This window comes from Falco cherrug, chromosome 11, assembly GCF_023634085.1.
Source record: "Falco cherrug isolate bFalChe1 chromosome 11, bFalChe1.pri, whole genome shotgun sequence".
NCBI classification, from domain to species: Eukaryota; Metazoa; Chordata; class Aves; order Falconiformes; family Falconidae; genus Falco; species Falco cherrug.
This window is the reverse complement of record NC_073707.1, coordinates 21,538,980-21,562,850: the sequence shown is the minus strand read 5'-3', so window position 1 is coordinate 21,562,850 and position 23,871 is coordinate 21,538,980. Positions and strand designations below refer to the sequence as shown.

Here is a 23,871-nt window from a genome sequence, read left to right as displayed (position 1 = left end):
GCTGGGGCACAGAGGCAGCAAGCTGTCTCAGCCAGGCTCCCGTGGTGGTTGGTGTGTGCCTCACCCAATGCTAATGTGAGATAACGTGATTTACTCTTTTATCACGGTGGAAGCAGAGGCTTGCTGCCTTGCTTGTGTTGTGAGTTATGCACGTGGACTGTTGCTGCAGCCCAGATGAGGCATGGAAATAATATGTTGTTAGTCGGTTGATTTGATGCTGAAGTGAATCCTGAGTAACAGGGGTTTTTTTTCCGGTGGGATCTACTGGTCTCTGCCTGCTGCCTCGCTCCTCAGCTCTACCACCAGCTGAAAAAAATCGTTGATGCTCCAGGGAGGAGTCAGCATCTCGGTGATGGGACAAAAAAATAGGCTGAGAAGTGCTCTAACCCCTTTCTGGTCCCATCATTGCGATGAATGCTGTGGTCCCATCCCTCTCAGGACTGAGCTCATGGAGATGAAAAACGTGGTGGGAGTAAAGAGGTGACCTCACTGTTGCAAATCACCCTGACTGTGCTTGAGCGCACCCCCATGTTGGTGCTTGTTTTCAGAGAAAGCTTTTTTAAAGGGCATATTATAAACCTTTAAAGTCCTTCTTAATCCTTGCTCTCATTCTTCCATGTGTTTCTTGTGGTGAATGAAATGGTGGAGATGAAGCAATACTTTATTCATTAGTGTCAGAACTGCATCATCCACAGCCTCTTACAAAATACAGCCAGTGAAAATGAACTTGAAGCTCCAGGCCTCTTTGTGATGGCTTTGCGACCTTCTACACAAGAGCGTTTAAAGCACAAAGCACCCAAACCCTGCAGAACAAGCTGGAAGGCGGGGGTCCGTCATTAAGGGGTAGCTGTGAGCCAGTTCAGAGCAGCCTTTCGGAAGTCTCCATTGATTTTTCTGTAATGACATCCTCTTCCTCGTTGGTTAAGAACCAAGTGAAACCAGTTGGAAATGAGTGGTGGTTCTCATTTGTATAGTAGTGGGTTTAAACTGCCCCAAGCAAGCTGAGCTGTGTTGAAGAGGCTTGAGACCAAGCTGGTGCCTTTGTGCCCGGGCAGCATCCCTCTCTACTCGATAGCTTATGAGTGATGCAGGCATGGAGTTTTGCCCAGTTGTCCACAGCACAGTGACCCCGATCAGGGCTTGTGATTCTCACCAGTGTAAATAAACTGGCACTGGGTGGGTCCTTCTGTTTTGATTGCAGTCATCCCAAAAGTTGTTACTGCCTGCGTGGAATAATAGTGTCTGCATCTGCTTTTTTTTCGGTTAGAGACAAATATGTAGGTCTGTGCTCTTGGCTTTGCTCTCAGGATGAACATTTTCTTTTTCGAAATACCATCTCAGGTAATGGCACAGGGAAAAAGGCAACATAAAACAGGTGCATAACAACTATTATTGAACCAGTATACTTATGCGTAGTTCACAAAATGTCAAGTCAAGCCACCAGGTTTTATTAACAGTTCTGTCTGTGTTTTGTTAGAATTACAAATATTAAACTTTCACAGGCTCTGCAACACATTGCCTCTTATTTGGGAACTATCTGAAGTCGTGCCTAGCCTTGTTTTTCGTTCTGGTGAATGAGCTCGTATTTTCTCTTTTACTTGGTATCATAAGGCAAACATTACACTCCTCAGCAGGTAGATTTTTAATTTTTTTTTGACATGCCTATTTTTTTTTCTCATTTTCTTTTTTCCTTCTGTCTGTCTGTTCTTCCAAGATACTATATTTCATTTTTCCACTTCATTATTTCAAACATTGAATAGTGATTCATCTTTGCAGTGGCCTGCTCTGTGAACCACAATAGTTTGGGTAAAATAAAGAAAAAGGGCAAAACGGGAAAGGAAAAAGAAAAAAAGACGATTCTGACATACACTGGAATGGAAAGGAGCCATCTTTTTATAACTTGAATTGCAAACATCTGTCATCGACTATATCAAACCTACTTTTAAAAAGATAATGTTTGTCCTCTATATAGTTTTAAAGGGCTGTGGTGCCCAATCAAAGCGAGAGAGCAATGTTAATGCAGAAATAGCTTGGATTCAAGCAGGCAGCACTTGTCCCTTTCATTTTAATCTGAAATTTTAACATCCTCCAGATGCTAGTCTGTTAAATAATAACAATTGTTATATGACAGTTAACAGTTGAGTAGTATTTTTTTATTTTTTGCCCTTGTTCACACAATACAGCTCTCCTATGCCCTGAAAACTAACTTACAGTAAAGGATTATATGTATATTTTTCCTTTTCTCTGCTTAAAGCTTTTTTACTCTGCCAGACAGAGTACTGCTAAGTCAGAGCAACTGATAAATGTCTGTTGGATTATATTACAGGTTGGTCTAATAAAAGGTTAGAAGAATGAATGAGCAACTCTTGAAGCCACAGAAGCTGTACTTGTGGCCAAAGAGCAGGCATTTCTGGCAGTGAACACTACACAATTACAATTTGGACTAAATATACAAGGCCCCAAACGCTTGTTGCTAAGCAAAGTGTGTTGAGATGGACTGGGCTCAAGAGCTGAGGGTCCTTGAGTAGGACTGGAAGTCCTGTGGCTCTGGCTGCCCCACGGAGGGTGGTCATACGGAAGGTGATGAGCAAGGAACTGGTCTAGTTCCTAATAAGCAGACATCACTATATAAAATTCCTCTTTGTCGTCGTCTTTAACCAGCATGCACGCTGTAAAGATGTAGCAGCAGAAGAAAGTGTAAGCGTGCTGTAGGAGCTCAGCTGGGGATTTGAGGAGCGGTGAAGTGCAAAAGACTCACAGGTCTTTTCCAACTCTTAATTCCTGTGATGACAATGACGAAGGAAAGGTTTTGGTTTAGTCTAGACATGACCAAACCATAATGCAAAGGCTGGTGTGAAGGGCTGGTTGGTAAAAATCACACTGGCATGAGAACTGGCGTTTGTTTTGCCAAACAATGAGTTTATGGGAAATGCTGTGGAGATGAGGAATAATTGTTTGAGGAGGGACTTGTGCATCTGGACCACCGCTGTTACAAGGTCTATTTGGAAAGATTTAGCAACTGACTTTTCTAGATACTCTGCGGTGGCATTGGGCTTTGTACAGTCCAAGCACCTGTGTTCTGAGGGTCTGCCCAGGGGTCCTGCTGCGGGAGCTGTCCCTGAATGAGCTGGTGGGAGGAGAGGGGACCCTCGAGAGTAGGAAAATTATATGAAAACAGTACTAGTAAACACAGTGTTTCAAAAGTAGGTTCAAGATAAGAAATTATAGAAATTTGAAATTTATGTTATAAAGAGTGAATGTGATGAGGGTTAAATTCTTACTAAGTGGGAGACTGATGGTCTCTGGGGTTGGTGACCCCATCCTGAGCCACGCCAGCTGGCAGCAGTTCTGTTGTTTGTTGGTAATGACATCAACAAAACCAAGTTCCCTTAACTTTTTTCTTGATATACCCATATGCACAAGCTCACAATCTGAGCTTCAAGTTTCTCATCTCGCCCGCTGGCCCCATCACCTAGGGCTCTTCTGCAAAGGACACAGTGCCAGGCTGTGGCTGTTTCTGCACGTACTGGGGGTGCGTTGGGCATCCCGGTGGTTTCTTTGGGACTGCCATGCACCTTAACTGGGGTGCATTTCCAGCTGCTTTCCTCATTCAGAGCAATCCAGCTCAGCTCTTTGCAGAACCAGGTCATCTCTCAGCCCCTGAAGTGTCAAGAACAGCTTTACAATGTGTCATCGAACTCTTCGAGGGAACATGCTAACCTAGTGTGTGTTACCTATTTGCAAAGTTTTTGCAGGAGAGCAAAAAGGAGTAATCGTAGTTCCTGGGCCTTCTCGGGAAGGGTAAGGAGAGGAGGGTTTCTCCATTAACAGCGCTCTGGCTGGCAGGCAGGCAGTGAAACACAGGAGGTAAAAGTCCATTCTTTTCCCTTCCCAGTCCTGCGATTTAAAATGTCTGAACACACACTTCAGAAGCCGGGGATGTAAAAGCCCCCAGTTGTGCCAGGAGACTCTGCAAAGGCCACGGTGAGCGAAGGGGCTGCGGAGTGTTAATATAGTCCATCATTTTGTAACGAGCCCGATGTTCTTGTATGAGCCGTGTCAGGCTGTTGTCTGCACGCTGTCTTTGCTGATCACAGTAATCGGGTCATAAGAGAGGGAGAAGTAATAGTGCGTCTCTTAGCAACCAGCCCCAGGAGAAAGAGAGAATTACTCAAACAGACTATCCAGCCAGGGAAGTAGAAAGATGAAATTTTCTGAAAGTCTGTTGGAAAGTGCTCAGGGACATAATTCTTTTATGTGTGAGATCCTTATAGGCTGGATCCAATGATACCAGACACTTTTTGGTTTTGTTTTGTTTTGTTTTTTTTTTCTTGTCGTCTTCCTGGTAAACCTTTGTTTTTAATTGACTTCAGAAAAAGGGGGTGGGGGGGGCAACCCTCTGAAACAGACATTTGGAAAAATAAGTGGCAGATTTTTGTATTATCTTTAACAATGCCAGGGAGCAGGGAGGGAGGGGAGGTCAGTGTGTCTCAGGCAGGAGATGAGGGGAGCCTCTTATCTCCGCACAAGTGCTTTGAATGCTTCCCATGTCAGTACTAGCTGAAGCACGTTGCTCTATCTGCCGATGCCACAGCGACATGTACAAAACAAACTTGTTGGGTCTCCGTTGCATTGCACAGGGTGTCATGTCCCATGAGTGTCACGGACTGCGTGCTGTGCTGACTGGCAGCTTGGCAGAGAGCTGGGCTCCATGTGCCCTCCCAGCAGCTGTGCCGGGTCTGCCCAGCCGGGAGGTCAAACGGGTCAGGTCCTGGTCGAATTCATGCCGGCAGCCTTTCCCTCGTTACCCTGGGTTTCTGTCCTCTTCCAGGCTACTGGGTTGTGTAAGACATGCAGGGGAACATCTCTGAGGCCTTCTCAAAGACCGTTTGGCCAACATTGGCCCCAGGGCTCAGGGGGGACGGCAGTGCTGGGAACGTTCTGGAAGTCATATAATAAAATTAGTCATTTGCACTTGGTGTGTGGGATGGGGACAAGTTTGTGTGCTCATAGCTGGTGCTTCTAAAAGATTTTTTTATTATTCCAGAAAGTAGCACTTCTGTGGTCAGCTAGTCTACATCCTTCCTGATGGGGTATGCTGGCTGCTTAGGGGACGGGGACCGTGTCTGGGATAGTCTGCCCACCCTCACTAAGCGAGAGTATAAATCCATGTGTGTTTAGCGGAAAGGTGCATGCTCTAAGATGGTTGAGCTTCCCCCAGATTTGCGGTTGCATCCTTAAAACTATTGCGGTAACAAAATGTTTCTGAAAGCCTGGCATTGTCCCTGGTTCTGAGGAGACATAAGGAAAGTGTTGAGTGTGTGGAGGGGAACAGACACTTCTACGTGACTGATCCAGCTACTGATCTGTGCCCTTCTATGCTTTTGTCAGTTCTGTCATGCCAGGGCATGTCTAGGCTGTGCAGAGGGATCAGCTTGACTACCAGTAACAGCTTTGTCTGCAGATTCGTGTGGTTTAATTAAGGCTGCAACCACTCCCCCGAACTGGGATCCTGGGCAGTTGGGTAAGGGGTTCAGGCTTACTGCTGGGCTGCTGTGGTTGAGCTGGTGTTGGTACCTGGGTTCACTTGAGTCCCTGCGTGCATGGGCTTGGGTGCAACCTACAGATGGTATTGCAGACGTGTTCCAGGAGAGAATTGCAAAAGTTTTTGGAGACAAGACTGACTTCAGCATCTTATCATGGAAATAATCGGTAGAAGAGAGAAGAAAAAACCCCAGCCTTGCAGCTGTGAAGAATTAATAGCTGAGGAGCAACATCTACTACTATCAGGGAACAGTGAGATAAGTAACAATAATAATTGTAACTGCTTCCAAGCAAATCATAGAGGCTGCTGCTTTGCCATCTTGTCATAAAGAAGAAGGACTTTCTTCCTTAAAAGTTTAGTAATTGAAGAGTTTCCTTGCTATTTTTGTGAGTAACAGTAAGTGATGTTTCCTGGAAATTTTCCCCCAGCTCTATAAATTCCACCCCAGGGCTTACAACAGTGACTCAGTTTGGGAAGTCAACACCATGCACTTCCTCAACACAGCCAGGCAGCCCTCCCGGCTGGTGCACGCAACTTCTGCAAAACCACTAATTGGTTGTTAAACTGCAATACAATTAGGCTCCTTCTTGAGAACTGAACTTCTGTTGCACAAGCTTACCTTCCTGTCACGTCAGAGACGAAGGCACAGGGGGCGGAGGAGGCTGAAGCATAGTTCGGGTCTGAAAAGTTGGGGTTCGTGTTTCAAGGTGCCGCCTTTCCTTTCAGTAATGTGCTCAATGAATGACCCCAACTGACAGATAGATGAGATATTCCTAACTGGCATCCCTCACTGTTCTTGGGACCAAGTTTCTCTCACAGATCTTGGTTTTGTAGCTGGGTCCTTTCCACCTTCCTGTTACGTTTTTGACATCGCTTTTTGTACCGACTGGGCACGAAAGAGCCATTTGTAATTCTTTGTGTAGTGCCCAAGGAGAAGTAGGAGCTGGCTGACTGAATTAATCCTGCAGTTATAGAAGGCAAATTGCACTGAGATCTCAGGTCTGACACAGCTGTCTTACACAAAAATGAATTTATAAAGACAAGAGGCAACATGTGAAAGAAGTGTGAGCTGGGTAAAAATCACAGCTGGCCTGCATCTCCTCTGGTGTGAGCGTGGACATGAGACCACACAGTCATAAAGGGTAACGTATGAAGTGTTGCAGTATATTCCTCATTTTCTGCTTAGTCCATTCAATGCCTTAGATTTGGATTAAATTCATAATTGAATTTTCCCCATTAAACTGACCCTGCCAACGGTGGTCCTGCAGAGTTTGAGCCTGTAACCCTTCTCTACAGCAGAAAAGGCAGTTGGGTTTGTAACATGAGAATACTTGACCGACTTCTCTTGGCGCATCAGGCGCTCAGCCTGTGTGCGTAAAAGCAGGACATGTGCCCTCAAGAGGGAGAAATGACCTTGCGGCAGCGGGAGGGGGGTCGGGCCGGTGGATCTCCAGCTGCCAGATCTCTAGGTTTCGTTCAATTGTTCACTTCCCTCATTAGGGATAAGAGTCTTTTAGAGAGCCGCGGGGGCGATGGGTTTGGCTGAGCCTGAAAACTTGATATTTAAAACATTTCTTCATGCCAGTAAATCGCTCTTGTTGGCCAGACAGAAAATACCTTAAATTTAGCAGCTAATCCAAGACAAGAGATGCGATGCATGATCACAGCTGAGCTCTTTCCCTATAATCACAATTGGACTTTTTAGGCAAATAATTGCCGAACCACCATGTTTCCATTCTGAGTGATGGTGCTTTCCTGAGATATTACTGAGACAAGCTAACCGAGATCCATTTGCCTTGTTATGCCTTCTCACGTGGGAAGACTATCAATCTCCTGTTTCTGGTGCACATTTAGCGCTGCCTGTTTGTATGTGTCCAAAACTGCTCTTGCCCCAGCGAGAATGTGTTGTGTAACTGTGGCAGGGAAACAAATAAAAGAGAAATAAGGTAGTAGGGTAACTATTTTGAGAGATGAGCTTTCACTTGGCGTGTTGATTTTCCCAAGAGATATGGCACGTCCAATACCTTCTGAAAGTTGACCATCCAGCATGGCATGGGTCTCTGGGGTGGGAATATTCCATTTTAAGAATCGGTTGGGTAAGACACGGGTTCGTGTTTGACGGACACCGCCAACTATTTAAACGTTAAAGTGCTATGAATTCCATCTCTGAAACTGGAGGCGGAGGTAACACAAGTTGGAGAATCTGGGCCTAAATGTCAGGGCCTAAAGGTCACTTTTCATCAGTGGAAAGTGCAGTTGTCACCACAAACGTGAGGCTGCAGGAAGGGAATTGTGAGGCTCCCTATGTATTTGATCTCCTAGTACCTGACCAAATACTCATAGTTTACACAAAGTCCAGGGATTGGTTTTTTTTTTCCTAACAAACCTGTCCAGCAAATGTGGTTCTAATCTTAGGACTCAAACTCCCCTTTTCTTGGTTTTCTTTTTTTTTTGTGTTGTTGTTGGGTTTTTTCCACCCCCCCTGTGATCCAAGAGCAGTGATGGACATTCTGGGCATTTGGTCAGTGGCTGGGATGGAGCTGAAATCAGAGCTTTCTCTTGTAGCAGTTCTGGCTCCGTCATGCCCAGAGTAATGAAAGCTCCTTCTGGGAGGAGCCAGAAAACTCATGAGGCATCAGGAGGAGCAGGAAGGTGCATCTTATTTCTATAAGTATCTAATTGCGAAATCTTTTGGCTACTTAGGAAAATGATTAGTCAAGTCTATTGGAAGGCAGTGTATGTCTATTTGTGGGGACTAGGGAAGGTTTGATCGTCTCAGATTTCTTGCCTTCTTTGTTTTCCTTCTTTATTGCAAACGGTAAACGATTAAAATGAGGGTGTGTTTTGAAAAGAAGATTTCTAAAGAGAGCTTGGAGGATTCTGTCCTTGTTTGTTAGTTATTTCCTATGGAATAATCACCATTTGCAAGTGGTCAAGAAACAACAAAGCATTTGTTTGCTGATCCCAACATTTTAGCGTGCTGTTTGAGAATGAAGTCTTGGGTTTGCCTGGTTGTCCCTCATGCAGCGGTACCACAGGTCACGTCTCCTGCTGACACTTGCGCAGCCCCGTTGCGGCTAAGTCAGGTCAGCAATGGCTCCACTGAGTGGGTTTACATAAATGCAGCTGTCTGGACCTTGCAAGTCCATTTGTTATTTATGCGCAAGGAAGACCTGAAGCCAGATACTTCTTGTCAGGGCTGGCCTAGTTGAGCTGAGAGAAGGCACAGCCTGCAAGGACAAAACACTTCCAGCTTTAGCCAGTAGCTCCAGTTCTTATTGGGAACTTATTGGGTGCACATTAAAACATAATCTGCACCGGAACACAGATGTGTTTACTGTGAAAATGCCAATTTTATATCATCATATCTATGTGCTTTTTTATATTTGGTGGAAAATAAGAGAATGGAGTTTTCTGTCTCTGATTAAATATTTTCCTGTTAGGGTTTGGAAGCTGTGTCCCGGCAGGCTCATTCACATACCGTACTTAGCTGTGGGCTTATCTTAGCGTGGAAGGGGTTTGTTTCACAGTTAGCTGGCACATGGAGACTAGGGGCTGGGGAAATCGCATTTGAAACTGAGTGTTTGTAGTTCTCATGAGTTGGCAAGTGGATGAAAACTGTAAGCGCTGCATTATCTTCAGGTCACCCTAATAACTCTGGTGAAAATCACCGATCACAATTCTGCCATCTCCTAGTCATCGTATGTAAGCTGCTAGAGTAAAGAAGGCACCTTTAGCCCTAAGCAGGTCCTTACTGAGCTTTTCAGATCTTACGGCCAGTAGCATGTAGTTACGATGCAAATGGGCTGGTGGATCTGCATTGGTTACCTGGCATATGGTCTTCGGTGGGGTTTGGGATGTTGCTTTGAACACAGTGGCGAAACCTGGTCCATTTCTCATCAGCTTGACATGTTCTTCATCGACATCAGGACCTGGTAAGTGAAGTGTCGCTTCTCAGTCGTCTTTGACACGTTGTCTGTTGCCTGTCATCTCATAAATCTCCCCGTGAAGCTCTAAGTAAACACCCCTGGGTGGAATCAACGTATCGTTTTTGTGGCATTTCTTGTCATCTAAACAGTAATTTATTAAAAATTTAATGACTCTGTTGCTCTAGAGAGGACAAAACAGAGCTGGCGCCTGCCTTTAAAGTTTCTGTTTTGTATTGTTTGGTGATTTTTGTTTTGTTTTGGAGTTTTTTTATTTTATTTTGGAGGAAATCAAGTTGATAAACTGCAGGAAAACCATCTTATTACAAAAAGCTTGAGTGCTTCTGAGAACATTTAAAACAAGGATGACTAGAAATGACCTTTCCATCCTGGAGCGAACTTTGAGTGTTTTCTCCCTTTGGCATTTGCGATGATAGACTTTCCATCTGGTCTTTACTTAAAAGCTAAGATGCAGCTTGGGTTTTTTCACATTAAAACTGTGCGTACTCTAAAATTAATCCTCTTGATCATTTCACTTCTGGGAGAGGAGTGCAGAAACACTGGGAATATTTGCTTATTTTTAGCAACTCCTTTCAGTCCTCCTGGCAGCAGATTCCTTGTGTCCCAAATCAAGTAGTTTCTGATTTGGGGGAACCCTGGATTTCCATCTGCTTGTGTCTGGGGAGATTATACCCCTTCAGGGAGATTTTAAAAGAAATTGAAGAGGTGTCTGTGGCCATGGTGAAGTGTGTGATCTGGATCAGAGGGAGGGATCTGTGGTTACATTAGCTACCCCTGGTAATACTGTCATTTCTAATGCTGCAGATTCCCTGGTCCCAGGTTCCTATACTGAGTCACCAAAGCTGAATGTGCAAGAGTGAAATCCTAGCAAATGAATGCTTTGGGGAAGAACTGGGGATCTCCTGAGAGGTCCCACTGCAACTGTTCAGCCTCCTTTCAGCAGAATCTTCAGGGAAAGTACGTAAACTGATCCTTTTGATTAGCAAAGCATTTCAACAAATGCCTAATTCGATACATGCTTTCCAAAGGCCAGTGAGATGTAACATTTAAGCATGCACTTGAACTTAAGGATGGAACCGAGTTGGTGCTACATGCAAACATGTGCATGCACGAGGGGAACGTTTCTCTGTATCACTCGTAGGAACATCAGACACCAGTTTTGTAATTATTTTTTTTCTTCCCTGTAACACTGGTCGCTACTGAATGTGTTTTCTCTCTCTCTTTCTTCCTTCTATTCAATGAAGTTCTACAAAATTGTCTGTAGCTGGAAGATTACCGATCAGCCGTCTCAAATGTTGTTCTGGTGGGAACAGCAGAAAGTAAGTCTATTAGCAAAGCCATGTTTTTTATCAGAACTGCATATGGGGCATGCACAGGAAACATATTTTCTGGACGTCGAGAAGGCTCTGCAAAAAAGCAGATGTTGTCTGAGGCTCTTGGCAGGTAGATGCTCTGATGAGGGTATCGCTGCTTTTGCTGCAGGTTCTTCTGGTGACCAACTCTATTAAAACAATGGGAGGGAGAAAGGATGTTGCAAATAATGGAAGAGAACAATTCTGGCACACATGGCTTCCTCTTCATAAAGCTGCTTTTCCCTTGAGGCAATATATCTTGCATCTTATGGGAAGGAAATCTTACAGTATAAAAGGAAGTCCAAGCTGCTTACCAATGAATTTAGAAGCCTAGAAGTTGGATTCCTTTTATGAAGAGATAATACGAGTCCTGTTCCAATATATTAGGGAAGCTTTCGTAAGATGCTTCTCCAAAAATAGGGGATCTATGGGAATCACTTCTTTAAAATAATCTCTGTGTGTGGCTTATGTTAATATTCCTGGAACCTTAGGGGGTGTATGCTCAGCAAAATGAAGGTGTTTAGAGAACAAAAGCAGCAGCGAGACAGTGTCTTTAGCCCGAGCTGCTTGGCAGGACAGAACACAGGAGGATGGCTTTATGTTCCTGGGGGTGCCTGTGACGTGGGTTAGAGTGGTCTGAGGGCTATTCTTGCTTTGCTCTCCTGCAATAGCTCCTGAGAGGCTGTTCTGCCTCCAGGAAGAGTCAGCACGTTACAGCGCTCTAATTTTGCTCATTTTCCTGCCACATCTCCTGCACTGGGAACGGCGTGCCTTCTGCAGGCTTTCCTGCCCAAAGGCAGCCTGCCTGCCGGGTTTGCTCCGTGGTGGCCCCGCTGCTGCAGATTTACAGCTCCCTGTTGTGTGTCACAGTAAAATGCGGGGTCTGTCCAAAAGTTTGCAACCTTTTAGCCCCTCCCCAGTGCTCTTCTGTCTTCCCGTTCTCCTCAACAAAAGCAGAGGCATGGAGAGATATGAGGGGAAAGATAGCCGAGCTGATTTTCAATGAGTAGCATGAGTGGTGAAGCCCAGGTAACTTCAGTGGGCATATCCAAGGAAGGATGTTCTGTGCAGACCCTAGCAAGCTGAGAAACAACAAAAACGGGGAAAAAAGCGGCTAGAATTCTTCCGAAGAATTTCTGCATTTTCTGCAAAGTACATAATTGAAGAGGATTTTTTTGATAAAGACTAAGTTGTGTATGGGCATGAAAAATTCAGCAGGGAATTTAAGCCATTTCCAAACCACATGAAACATTAAACATTTCACTCAAGAATAGCTTGAAGATGGCATGCATCATCCCAAGCTTTAAGCAGTCACCTGATTTTTCTCTTGCAAATGTTAAATATATTGTAAAAAAGAGCCAAAGCAGGTTTTATCTTCTTTCTCGTGATGAGCGGAGAGCCATTGCTTCGAAAGATTTTGCTGGCTGACCTGACACACACCTTTGTTTACCTATCTTGGCTAGATGATTTAGAACAAGGGGAGTCTGTAAGAGCGCTGCAGTTGAAGCGTGCTGTTCTGTGCTTGTGATCAGCTCCAGCCTTGGGCTCTTTTCTGAGTGGCTCTCAAATTAGCCTTTTAAATCCGGTGGAATTAAAGATTTTAATCAAGCAAGATGCTAATCACCATGACATGATGTGATATGTATGGCTCGATTAGGATGTGGAGTAAATCTGTCAGTCTCTTGAAAGCAGACAGTCCCATTCTTTAAATGATCTTCAACATCCACATTTAGGTTTTGCCAAGATGTGGTACTGGATTTTAAAGCTAGGTTATGCCTGTATTTTTAAATTTAAAATTCTCCCTTTGTGTAGAAAGATAAACATCAGCTAATTTCAGATCATTCTCAGGTGTGTTCTTGATTACTACTTCTTGTTTGCTTGACAGCTCAGGTACCCAAACATGCCATGTTTTCTCCTTAAATAAGGTTGTTATTCATTTGGGTGTCTTTCATCAGGGAAATCTGTCTGTGATTGTTTAAGTCCTCTAGGAATGAGTTTTGCTTTTGCATAAAGCAGTCACTGTGGATGACTGCATGCAGCGAGTCACGCACTGTAAAATTGCAATGTGAGTTTTCAAAACCTGCTGTTGTTTGGTTTCATTTAGCAAAGCTGGTTAGTGCTCTCCAAAGGAGGATGGTTCTCTTCTTCTCTAGGCAGATGTTCGGGCCATGACCCTCAGGTTTGCCTCACTGTGTCAGAGATGGTCCTCCTCTGCATCCCGAAATATCTCCACGTGCACTCTTACCAGGGCAGACAGCATGCTGCCTCGGTATGCTGTAAAAACACCATGTTGGCAAGCAGCAGCACAACCTTCTCACTGTTTCACTTGGGAATGGAAAAAGGCAAGAGAGCAGTGATAGTCCTCAGCTCCAGGGCACCGCTTAGGTTGTGGGGGAGATGTAGACCAGCGGCTGGATGGTGTTGATGCAACTAGTTTGCTACAGAGAGCAGCAATCTTAGAGCAGTGTAGAGGCAAGCCAGTCCAAAGCAGTTCTCACTGCTTTGAAGTGAGACAGAAGACACTTCTCACCGTGCTGTGATTCATGAAGAAAGCAGAGACAGCGGCTGCAAAATTCTCAGCGCTCAGGGAGCCTGGGCTAATAAGCAACTCCAAATGACATGATGAAACATGGAGCCTCAGCACATCAGGCACCTCTGTGCATTGAAATAATTTCCAAGCAAAACGCCTGCCTGGGGTCTCTCTGCCTCTTTGCACTTGCTGGTAATGTCAAATTGGAAGTTGTTCTCCTTCCTGCAGCATCTTCTATCTGATGGAGGAGATGGTCTACTCTTTCAATCTTGCTGATGGAGGGATTTTTGTTAGAAGGTGAGATGGACCATTTACTCTTTCCCTGTGCTGCTGAGCACTCTCTCCTTCCTACTCACTGCTCCAGGCATGTGCTTGTTGGTAGCATGGGGAGATGCATATGTTACAGTGAATAACCTTTGTATGTCACTGCAGGCATCAGCGGGCCTCAGTATGATAAAGGTTTTTGTTCTCATAGAAGATTTATCCTCATCTCTTCTTCCCTGAGCACATGCTCAAACAATATATCCATTTTAATTGTTTTCTGAGAGGTTATTAATATTGGAGTGGGGATTTAGAATGAAGATCAATCATTAATCTGAAAAGAATGGTTTTGCACTTTGCTGCAGCAAGGCTGGAGAAGAAGTTAGGATGAAAGAAAATCAAGAGAGATTCCCCACCTAACCTGATTTAATATATTTATTCCCCTGAAATTGTCCAAGTAACAGCTCTGAATGAAAACCAAACCTCAGAGTGGAGATTTCAGAAGTCCAGCCTAGAAACTGTAGCAATATGTTACTACAATTTGTTACCATTTTTTTTTTCCACAACAGTTTATTTCAAGAATAAAATCTCTGGCTTTTCAAACAAAACCACAATCTTTACAGAAGATTTTAATTTTCTTCCGCATTTTTCCTCTTAACAATATCCACAAATATTTCAGTAATTCATTTTCTATTGGTTAAATAGAAAAGTTATGCTTCAATCTGAAAACAATCTCACCCAGGTTTTTCTACACTAAATAATTGACCCTGCATTTGGTGTGTGTGTTTTAGTGCAAGGGCACCCTCTGTGTTACCCTGGGCTGCTGTCAGACCCCAATACTTTTTCTGTGGAAGGGAGGGCACCATATGCTGAGCAGAGACACAGCAAAACTGTATGCTGGACTGCTTTCTCAGAATAGTCAAAAGCTTGAAATGTGGGCTTGGATGGCTACAATATCATGGTCGTTCCTGTTGAGAACGCAAGATGAGCACCACATGTCCCCCGAAACCACACAGGTACCGCGCTGCCTCCATTTATCCCTGCTTCTATTCAGACAATAGGCACTCTGCCTGGGTCGGTTCAGGGAGTGAATTTTAATGTCACCAGTATCATGAACAGGAATATCATTGTCATCCTTGGGAAGTCCTTTTTGTGCTTCTGTTGTTTACTTCTTCCTTGCCTGCTTTAGGATGCTCCTGATGGGAAGCAGTCTCTCTCCTCGTGTGTTCCACACTGTGATGCGCTGGGCTGTGACCAGCAAGGAGAAGGATGGGGACGGTTCTCAATAGGGGATTTTGTGGAATATGGAAAACATAAATGTAGTTACTTATCTAAAAAGTCAGTTTAACACGTTGTTTCCTAACTAGTTATTTTGAATTATGCAAAAATGTAAAATTTAAATCATTTCTGCTTAAAATACAGTAACAACTGCACATGCAAAGTGTGTATAGTGACTTTGGGGTGTTGGGCAGTGATCCTTGGTACAGAAAGCTTGTACATCAGAGGTTTAGGGTAAAATTAATCTCAAAGTAGAGAAAGCCTGCATCATTCTTTTTCTCTTCTGCTTTCTCTGTTACCCAGAAGTACTATAGAGAGGATGTAGAGCACCTCCAGGTGGGATCTACCCATCGAAAGAAACACACACACCTTTCTTTTTTTTATTTTTTTCGTTTTCTTTTGATTATAAACTCATTTCTCTTCCATGGTCTAGCCAGAACATATGTGACCTTTCTAATGTGTATCAGTGAAAGAAACCAAACTCCCTCCAAAACCACCACTCCGTATAAGTATGTATTTCTATAAATTTTTGTATGAAGATAGAAACATAGAATTGTTTAGGTTGGAAAAGACCTTTAAGGTTGTTGAGTCTAACCATTAACCTAGGACTGCCAAGTCCACTGCTAAACCATGTCCCTAAAATATGGATATGGAGCAGTAGTTATTTACTTTGAAAGAAGAAGATAGAGGTGAATTCTATTTATCCAACATTTAATTTTATCTTGAATTATCTTCAGGGATTAAGGATGTAAATCATTATTCAACTGTTACACTGGTGAATAAGAAAGCCATGAATTTCGTAGCACAAAGAAAATCTAGCTACTTTTTCTGCTCCCCAGTAGCACTGACTGGTTGCAACAGAAGGAAGAAAGTCAGGGTGTTTTGTATTGGTGAAAACAGTGAACTAAGACACATTTGATAAAGACACCTGCTTTGCTTTAAATCTTTCCAAGTTTGGAAGTTTATAAGAGTTACATAGGGAGGGGTGGGAAAGGGAGAAACTAAATGAGCCAGTTTGAAAACCGGTTTATGGGGGCTTGTTTGATCGGTTCATCTGAGAGCCATACATGCATTTCCCACTCGGTGTTTTGCTCCAGTCTCTCAAGCCAGGAGCAGAAGACTTTGCGAAGGGGACACCTTGCAGGAACATCACCAAGGGAAATGGTCTAGTTACAGCAGTGGGTTTTGTTGTCCCTCTCCTTTGCATGCTGGGCAGGCAGAATGGATCCAGCGCATCCAGATGTTCTGCAGCACAGGCCGCTGCTGGCTCCAAGGCGCAAGGCAAGGCTGCAGCGCGTTGGGCTTCCTCTGACAGCTTCGATTGTGATTCACCCCAAAGTGGGAAAACAACACAAAAACAGTTACAAGCAAAGAGTAAGTCCAAGATTGCTTAAAAACTGTGGACTGCAGCTTCCAAGACTTGAGGAAGTCCCTTGGTAGTAAAGAGCTCTGAGAGATACTTCTTGCGATCTGTGCAGTGTTTTGTTATTTCATCACTAGGCACACAGGGGATTTGGTTGGAGATAAGGAAGGATGTATCTGAAGGATGTGGTCCCCATCTTCCCTAGCTGCCTCCTCAGGGGAGAAAGCTGACCGAAAACCAAGATGCCTTTTGATTGTGCCACACAACAGCCAGGAAGAATGAGGTCTTAATCCGGTGGTGTAGGTAACGGGTTTTTTTCCCCAACTGTGTCACAACAGCCCTCTTAGTAAATTCATGCGTATGTCATCTCTTGTCAGGAGCTCTTAGAAATGAACAAATGAGTTGAACACCATAATCTAATGAATAGATAACCCATTTCAGTTTTGTTTCGAGGCAGATTTTTCCCTCATTGAGTTGTTTCATGGACCTTTCGCTCCACAGAGGAGAGTGATGGTGTGTGGGAATGCAGCCCATGTTTCCCCCCAAGAATAGGGCTTGCTCTTCTGCATTAGATGCCCTGATTTCCAGCATATTTCCAGTTGTTTGTGTTGAAATCCTTCCATCTCAGTAGGCTGTTTTCTGTCATTTTTATTTTTTTTTTTAAATAATTTGGAACTACTTTTGTTGCCATTATCAGACCTGAGCAGCTGCAATTGAAAGCAGGGTCTCATCATACTAATTGCTGCACAGACCAAGTAAGATGGAAACTGTCCTTACATCTACAATTACACACTGGAGAGAAGGCACAGGAGAGCTTTGCATGCCCATGGACTCAGGCACAGAGGCTGGGTGACCTCCCTGAAGTCCTAAAAGAAGTCTGTGACAAGGACAGTACCTAGAGCTTTTGATTAGTCTTATGGCTCTTTTTTCTGCTTCTATTTCAGCACATATTTTAATTAAAGTTTTACAGTGCCGTGGGCTGTTTCTTGCATCGGCTTAACTTCAGCTTCACTAAGCTTTAGTAAAGGACTGATTTGTTTTCTGTAGAGCTGAGTTCTGATACTAGCAGACCTCACCCCTAAGCAGATATCGGCATTACGGAGTTAACTGTTATGGGTAATGTGGTCTGAGTGGGGGCAGAACTGGCATATTTGCATCGTGTTTACAAAATGGGTTGTTGAGGTGAGCAAAATGTCATCTCTGTTGCAGAGGTTGCTGTGGGACATTAGCTGGAATGCTTTGCCCCACAGTCTTACAGAAAAATAAGCTGAACAATCGAAATGCAGCCATGTATCGATGCCTTTGTGCTTAGCGATGTATATCGTAAATGTATGATGTGTAGGATGTTAGGCTCATGTGCATGGGGGAAACAACCCAGCATCTGGTATACCCGTCTCCACCCTACCCCATGACCATAAGGGCTGCAGGAACATCGGTTGCATTTTGCTGGGAAGGATGGCATGGGTAGGTGTCTGCAAACGCAACCTAAATAAAAACATAGTCTCACCAAAAAAAAAAAAAAAAAAAAAAAAAAAAGAAAAAAAAGAAAAAAGGCATTCTTTTCACAACAAGGGGCATCCACTGTGGCGAAGCGGCTGAGATTTTGCATAATTTGGGGAACTGAGCCCTTGTTTCCTACCCTCGTGCTAATTACTGTTTTTGGGGTGTTTTGAGAGGCAGGTCAGCGAGTTCTGATGTGAACCAGAGGCGGGTGGGATTTTCCCCGCTGGTGACCAGAGCTGGAGTGAAAGATGTGTGTACAGGACACTAAAGATAGCCTCTGTTTGTGCTATAATCAAGTTGGTCAATAAAAGCTGCACCGCTTGAAGTGAGCCTGGCATGGCGTGCCCATGCTGCTCCTTTTAGCCATCACAAACTTGTGGGCAAGGCAAGGGCGTCCAGCTCCAGTCCCGCTGAAGTACCTTTAGGTGCTATTATGCCATTAGGCTATGCCTGAATGGTGGTAAAACCCAGTTACCTCGTAAGAGGTGGTAAAAAAAAAAAGTCTCTTGAGCTGCTGCCTCAGCTCAGACCCAAATGTCAAAGCAGCTAGTGCTGGACCTCCCCGTTGGCACTTTCCCCTGTTGGTTTGCCTCTGTCCCCATCAGAGTCTCATCTGCTGCTCCTGAAACCTTTAGTACCTTATTCTGACTGTAGTAATGCTGGAAGAAATCTAGAGTGATTCCAGTGGAGCTATTTGGGATTTGTGTTTGCAGGAGGAATTGTACCTGGAGGTTTTAAGTTAATCGGTCATTTTTCCTCTGTATATTTAACCACCGAAGTTAATTAACATTTGGAAGTTTCACAGGCTGCTGCTTTCGTTATCTCAGCTAGCTGTGGTAAAAGGCAGTGTGGCATGAGGGTGGTAGTCTGGCTGAGGCTGTACAGGTAGGAAAAATGTTGGGAATCAATTCCAATGAATCCCAGTGGTTTGGGTACCTGGATGGTGGTGGGATGAAGGTAGGAAGTGATGATGCATTAGCTGCCATGGTATGCATTGCCTATTGACTTTCCACGTAGTAAACAAAATTATCAGATGATTGTTGGTGTGTGGTGGTGGGTTTTTTTTTTAATTTGAAGAGGATATTTTAAGCAGGACTGCGATTCATAGTCCTGAACTGTAGGAGACTAATGTTCCTGTTCTCCAGCTGGGAGAAACTAATTCAACATCTTGTGTTGTAAACACTCACTCATTTTAACTGATTACACCTCCAATGTTCCTCAAATCACTAAAATTACTAATTGCTATTCCTTACACATCAGAGAGTGAATCCTGAATAATTAACCCCAAATAAAATTAGATGAATTGGCCCTTTTAATTAGAATCCCTGCTGCTGTTTGTTCTGAGCTTCCTTTTCTTACTGTTAAGAGACTTTTAGAATGATTAAAACTGTTTAAGACTTAAACAGCCAGTGACCTTTTAATACAATATAAATCCATAAAAGCAATATTTCAGCTAGCAGGTGGTGAAGTAAATTTTCAGTGCAACTACCTGACAGACTCAGTATTCCTTTTTTAAATGTTGAGGATGAAATTAGCCAGTGTGGTGGTTTTTTTTTTCTTCCCTCCTGCTTGTTAATACAGTAGCTGATTAGCAAAAGTAGTTCAAATGGTGGGATTAGTGATTCGTAAGAGAGTGGTAATTTAAACAGTGCTCTGGGTTGGTGGAGCTGCTTTATTTTAGGAATCACAGGCCGATGTAGTATATTTTGGTAGGTTGTGGAGCTGGTGTGTAACCATGCGATGGTTTCCCCTGCACTGCGTGGTGTCAGTGACCTCTCACGACAGGGTTTTGACCAGGGATGCACCAACACAACATGTGATTTTAATCATGTGCTTTCCTTGTCCGGTGGTGTGTGTTAAATACAGATGTTACAGGAAAACGTTCATTTTGGGAAACTTAGTAAGATGCTGTTCACAGCTAAGAGTCACCAGGTCATATCTAGCTGAAGTTTTCTGTACAAATCCTACGGCATCACTGTTGCAGTATGAATTTTCCCAGACCACTTAGTAATACTGCAATATTCTGCAGGTTTTTGCAGTGGTTATTGTGGAATACAGCTTCATGGTAGCCTCGATCAAAAGGATTTTAGCCTGGTGCTAAACAAATAAGGGTTTAAGTGTAAATCTTAGCTGTTTCAATGTAGATTGCCTTTAAATTGCAAACTTTGGCATTCTGCCTTAGAAGGTGAATACTTGAGTGGGGCAGTGGGAGATGCCTGTATCTGCTCAGTACTTTGCCGAATGGTGTCCATTTGGATCAGAATGGAAACACAGCAGTGGGGGTTTGCTCCATCGCTGTCCTTAGTCTGGTCGGGGAGAGCTTGTGTTTTTCAGGTGATTCAAACTGATTCTGAACCAGCTTCAGAGGCAGAAATTATCAAGATGACAATGAGAAAGGGTTATTTTTGTTTGAAAAGAGAAATATGAGAAACATCTGGGCATATAGTCTTCAGATGTCAGCCAGAGATCTGGGACAACCAGTGTGAGCCCTGTTTTGTTGGTTGATAGATTTCATTAAGTTATTGTTTCAGGGAAAAATACGATGTTTTGCTTTTTTGTGTTTCTGAGGGTTTTTCCCCCCAAACCGTCTCTTCTTACTGAATGTATGAGATCATCTTCGTGTCTCGAAGTTTCAAAGCTGCAAATCTTCATGTCTAAACGACTGTGTCAGTCAAGGGGGGATGTAGTTACTCTGCCGTACAATTCATTTGTTGACTGGCAGATCTATCTCCCTGAAAACAAAGGCTTGAGACATGACCCTGATCCTGCAAAAAACTGAAGTGCACTTAAAAATTTAAAGGTTAGACTGCGAGAAAGGTGCTTGCTGCATAAGGCAGAATGTTTTCCTGAGCTTGTATATGTACCCAGAAGGCATCAGGCAAAAATCTTACGAGCTCTTATTCAGCCTGACAGGCTCGTGCTGATGTAGATGTCTGTTAAGGCTTTGAACAGTTTTTTATTTGTACGTTTGAAAAGTGTAATAATGATATGCCTAAATCTTGGAAAGTACAAGAGGGTGGGGAGGAGAGGGGTAAAACCTTGCAGATGCATCTGCATGGCACAGATTTGATCAGGATCAGAAGCCAGGGCTGGAGCTTGGGAGGTATCCCTTCTGCTTGTGGCTCTGCTTCAGTTTCCCAATGTAGCCATGATGGACTGGCTTAACTTCTTTCTATTTACTTGTATGTAAAATATGGTGGAAAGCATTACCAGGGCTGATGGTATAATTTCTCATGGTGGCACCGGGTGATGCTGTGGTGCAGGAGCAGGCATGGGTACGAGAGAAGAGCTCAGAGCTGTGGTTTCACGGCACATTGCGCCGCCGTATCTGAAATAACCAAGCTGGCACATGTGTCGCACTGCGCAGCCCCTTCATAGGTTGACTCACGGTCTTCACAGCTGTAATTAGAAGAAACAAGTAGCTGGTGCAATGAGGATTGTTTATTTTCTCCTCTAAATGTATGGTAATGGATAGAGATTTCTAGTTGCAAGAGCTGTAGGCAGCTGTGCCGTGGTGTGAGGAGGGGCAGGGTGCTGTTCCCTGCCTGCAGACACGCCTGCCCCAGGCTGTCTCCGTGGGGTACTTGCCATCAGAAGGTGATTTCACCTGCCTTGAAGTATAAATTGCCTTCTGGAGGGGCCTTGATGTCTCTCTGTTGACAGAGCTCTGTGCAGTCCCTCTGATAACTGAAGTAATTCCAAGTGTTCAGGCTGATTCCAGGTGAATGTCAACCAAAATGCCAGTCTCGGTGCTGAGCAGCAATCAATACTAACAAGCCCATCTTATCCCTTATTCACGGAGGGGCAGTCAGGAGGGGGTGAGCACTAAGGGTGGGATGTGTCTTCCACCAGCCCGTGGTTAACTCTGGTAGCCTCAGAGCCCCGTTTATTCCGCAGCTGCTGGTGCATCCATGCGGACCAGGGGACGGTCCCTTCCCCAGACAGCCCCCCACGTAGCTGGCTGGGACTGGAGGTGATCAGCAGTGGGTGGCAGTTATGTGCTCTGCCTGCACATGGACTTCCCTGCCTCCTCCCACAGCTTGCCCAGCTCTAAGCAATTGAAATCTGTCCAGCTTGGAAAGCTTCAGGGGTGAGGGAAGGTCCCTGAGGTGCATTGTAGGGAGATCCTGCGTAAAGAGAGTGTAAGCTTGCTTTCAGCTTTTCTTCCTCCTTTACTCCCTCAAATGTAGACCTGTTTCTTCCACGTGTCATCTAAAGCCGTATGCTGCTCAGGACACAGATGTTACAGTCTTTGCATGCTTCCCTCTCTGCCGGAGGGAGACTTCCAACAATGCCAAAAATAATAATACAGTAACAGCTTTCCCTCCTGCATCCGAGGGAATACTCTCCCGCGAGTGCAGTGGGAACAGCATCGGGTCCTATGGCTATGTGTGGGAACGAGGGAAGTGCAGTGGCAGAATAAATAACTAAAGCTGTGAAGGAGAAAAGTCCATCTGTTCACAGAGGACCAGGAAAAGGCCAAACATCTGCAAGGTCCTCCCAGTTCATCAGGCATCTGCTCTCTGCTTCCCAGTCTAAAAAGCTTCCCATTTGTGGGGAGAGTGGAGCCAGGAGCTGATCTGACACAGAGGACGGTCAGCAGAGCTGGGCTGGGATGCACTAGAGCCAGCTGTCTCCTACTGCAAAGAAAAGTATTTTCTTCCAGTCTCCAGAAAAGGGCTCTTCTCTGTTTCTGTCCTTTGCTCCTTTTCTGAAAAATCTTGCCAATGTTTTTTTCTTTCGGGAGGAATGGATCTTCCAAAGGGGCAAAATGGTATTTGTTTAGTGTTTGTTCTAGCAGTCGTTGTTTCCCCCTTCTGTTATGGCAATTGTTATTTTTCCTTTCTCTTTATGCACAAACCCTGCCCCTTTCCCTGTCTCATCCCCTTTAACACATTCTCTGCCTTGATTTTGCTTAGGTGTTTTGACAGGTTGCAATAAAACACGAGTGTCTGACTAATGTGCTGTGCAGGGAGATGAGGTTTTGGCATTGGAGCAGGGACTAACTGGAGAAACTTCATCTGAAGTGTATTCTTTGGGAAGTTATGTGTGCGCTGGAGTTGAATTTGTTTGCAAAATCACGTTGGTTGGTTGGAAGGTCATTTTCAGAGCAAAGGAGAAAAGTTTACTTAGCACTCAAACATCCCAGCATTTTTTAGAACTAACCACCAAGATATTAGTTTCAGAATATTGCTTCTTTTCTTTTTACTCTGTATTGTATTTCATATGATTTGAAATAGAAGATTGGATTAATTATAGGGCAAAGAGGAGGATACTGCAGATGTTATTGGACATAATTTTTTTTTTTTAATCTATCTTAAATTCTATAATATCGTGAGCCAGTAGGTTTTATGGAATTATATGTATTGGAGCAACACGGTTGTCTTAAATTAGTTTTCAGTGTGTTGTTTTTGAACTGTCTTCATGCATCTGTATTTAGGATGATACTTTTTTGGGGATTCAGAGGGGTTTTTTGAGTCCTATCCATGCACACTTTGGGGAAAATGGGAAGAAATGTCTTTCCTGGGAAATAGGATCCCTAAAAGCCCTAGGGGGAGTTTGTGCCTTTCAAAGAGTGATTTGAAATCGAACAGCAAAGCTTTCTAGGGCTGCAGACCCATCTGCTTCCCTCAGCAAGCAGCGTGAAGGTGCCATGTCAGTAGTGGTGCCCAGCTGGTGCCCATGCCTGCGGCGGGCTGAGCCCGGGGCTTTGCCCCTGGGCATGGGTGGCCCGGAGGACTGCAGGTCACCGGCATTCGGCTCAGCACCTCTCCGAGCGGCTTGGAGCCTGTTCCTTGGTGTTTGAGGATAGTGCTGAGGGCCTGTAGTTGGGCGGTGGCACGGCACTGCATGGAGATACGGAAGTTCGAGGAGGGAGCCCATGTTTTGTACCAAAAGGGTTAAAACCCTCCAAAAGCAACAGTGCCTATATACATGAAATATCACACTGCTATTCATCTTGAACTTCCATCCCAGATACTGCACACGAGAGAGCCAACAGCAAACAGCTTTATTTGCAGCATCAAGCTTTATGAGAAGAAATAAAAATATACCGAAGTGATCCAAATTACAGCCAGCTGCCTCTCTGGGAG

The 23,871-nt window shown here is 44.2% G+C and overlaps 1 protein-coding gene across 9 annotated transcripts in view; it reads left to right on the top strand.

The window, feature by feature from the left end:
- The window catches only part of LPP (LIM domain containing preferred translocation partner in lipoma), a 356,437-nt gene that overhangs the window by 140,409 nt on the left and 192,157 nt on the right, over window positions 1-23,871 (top strand). The gene's annotated exons all lie outside the window — the stretch shown is intronic.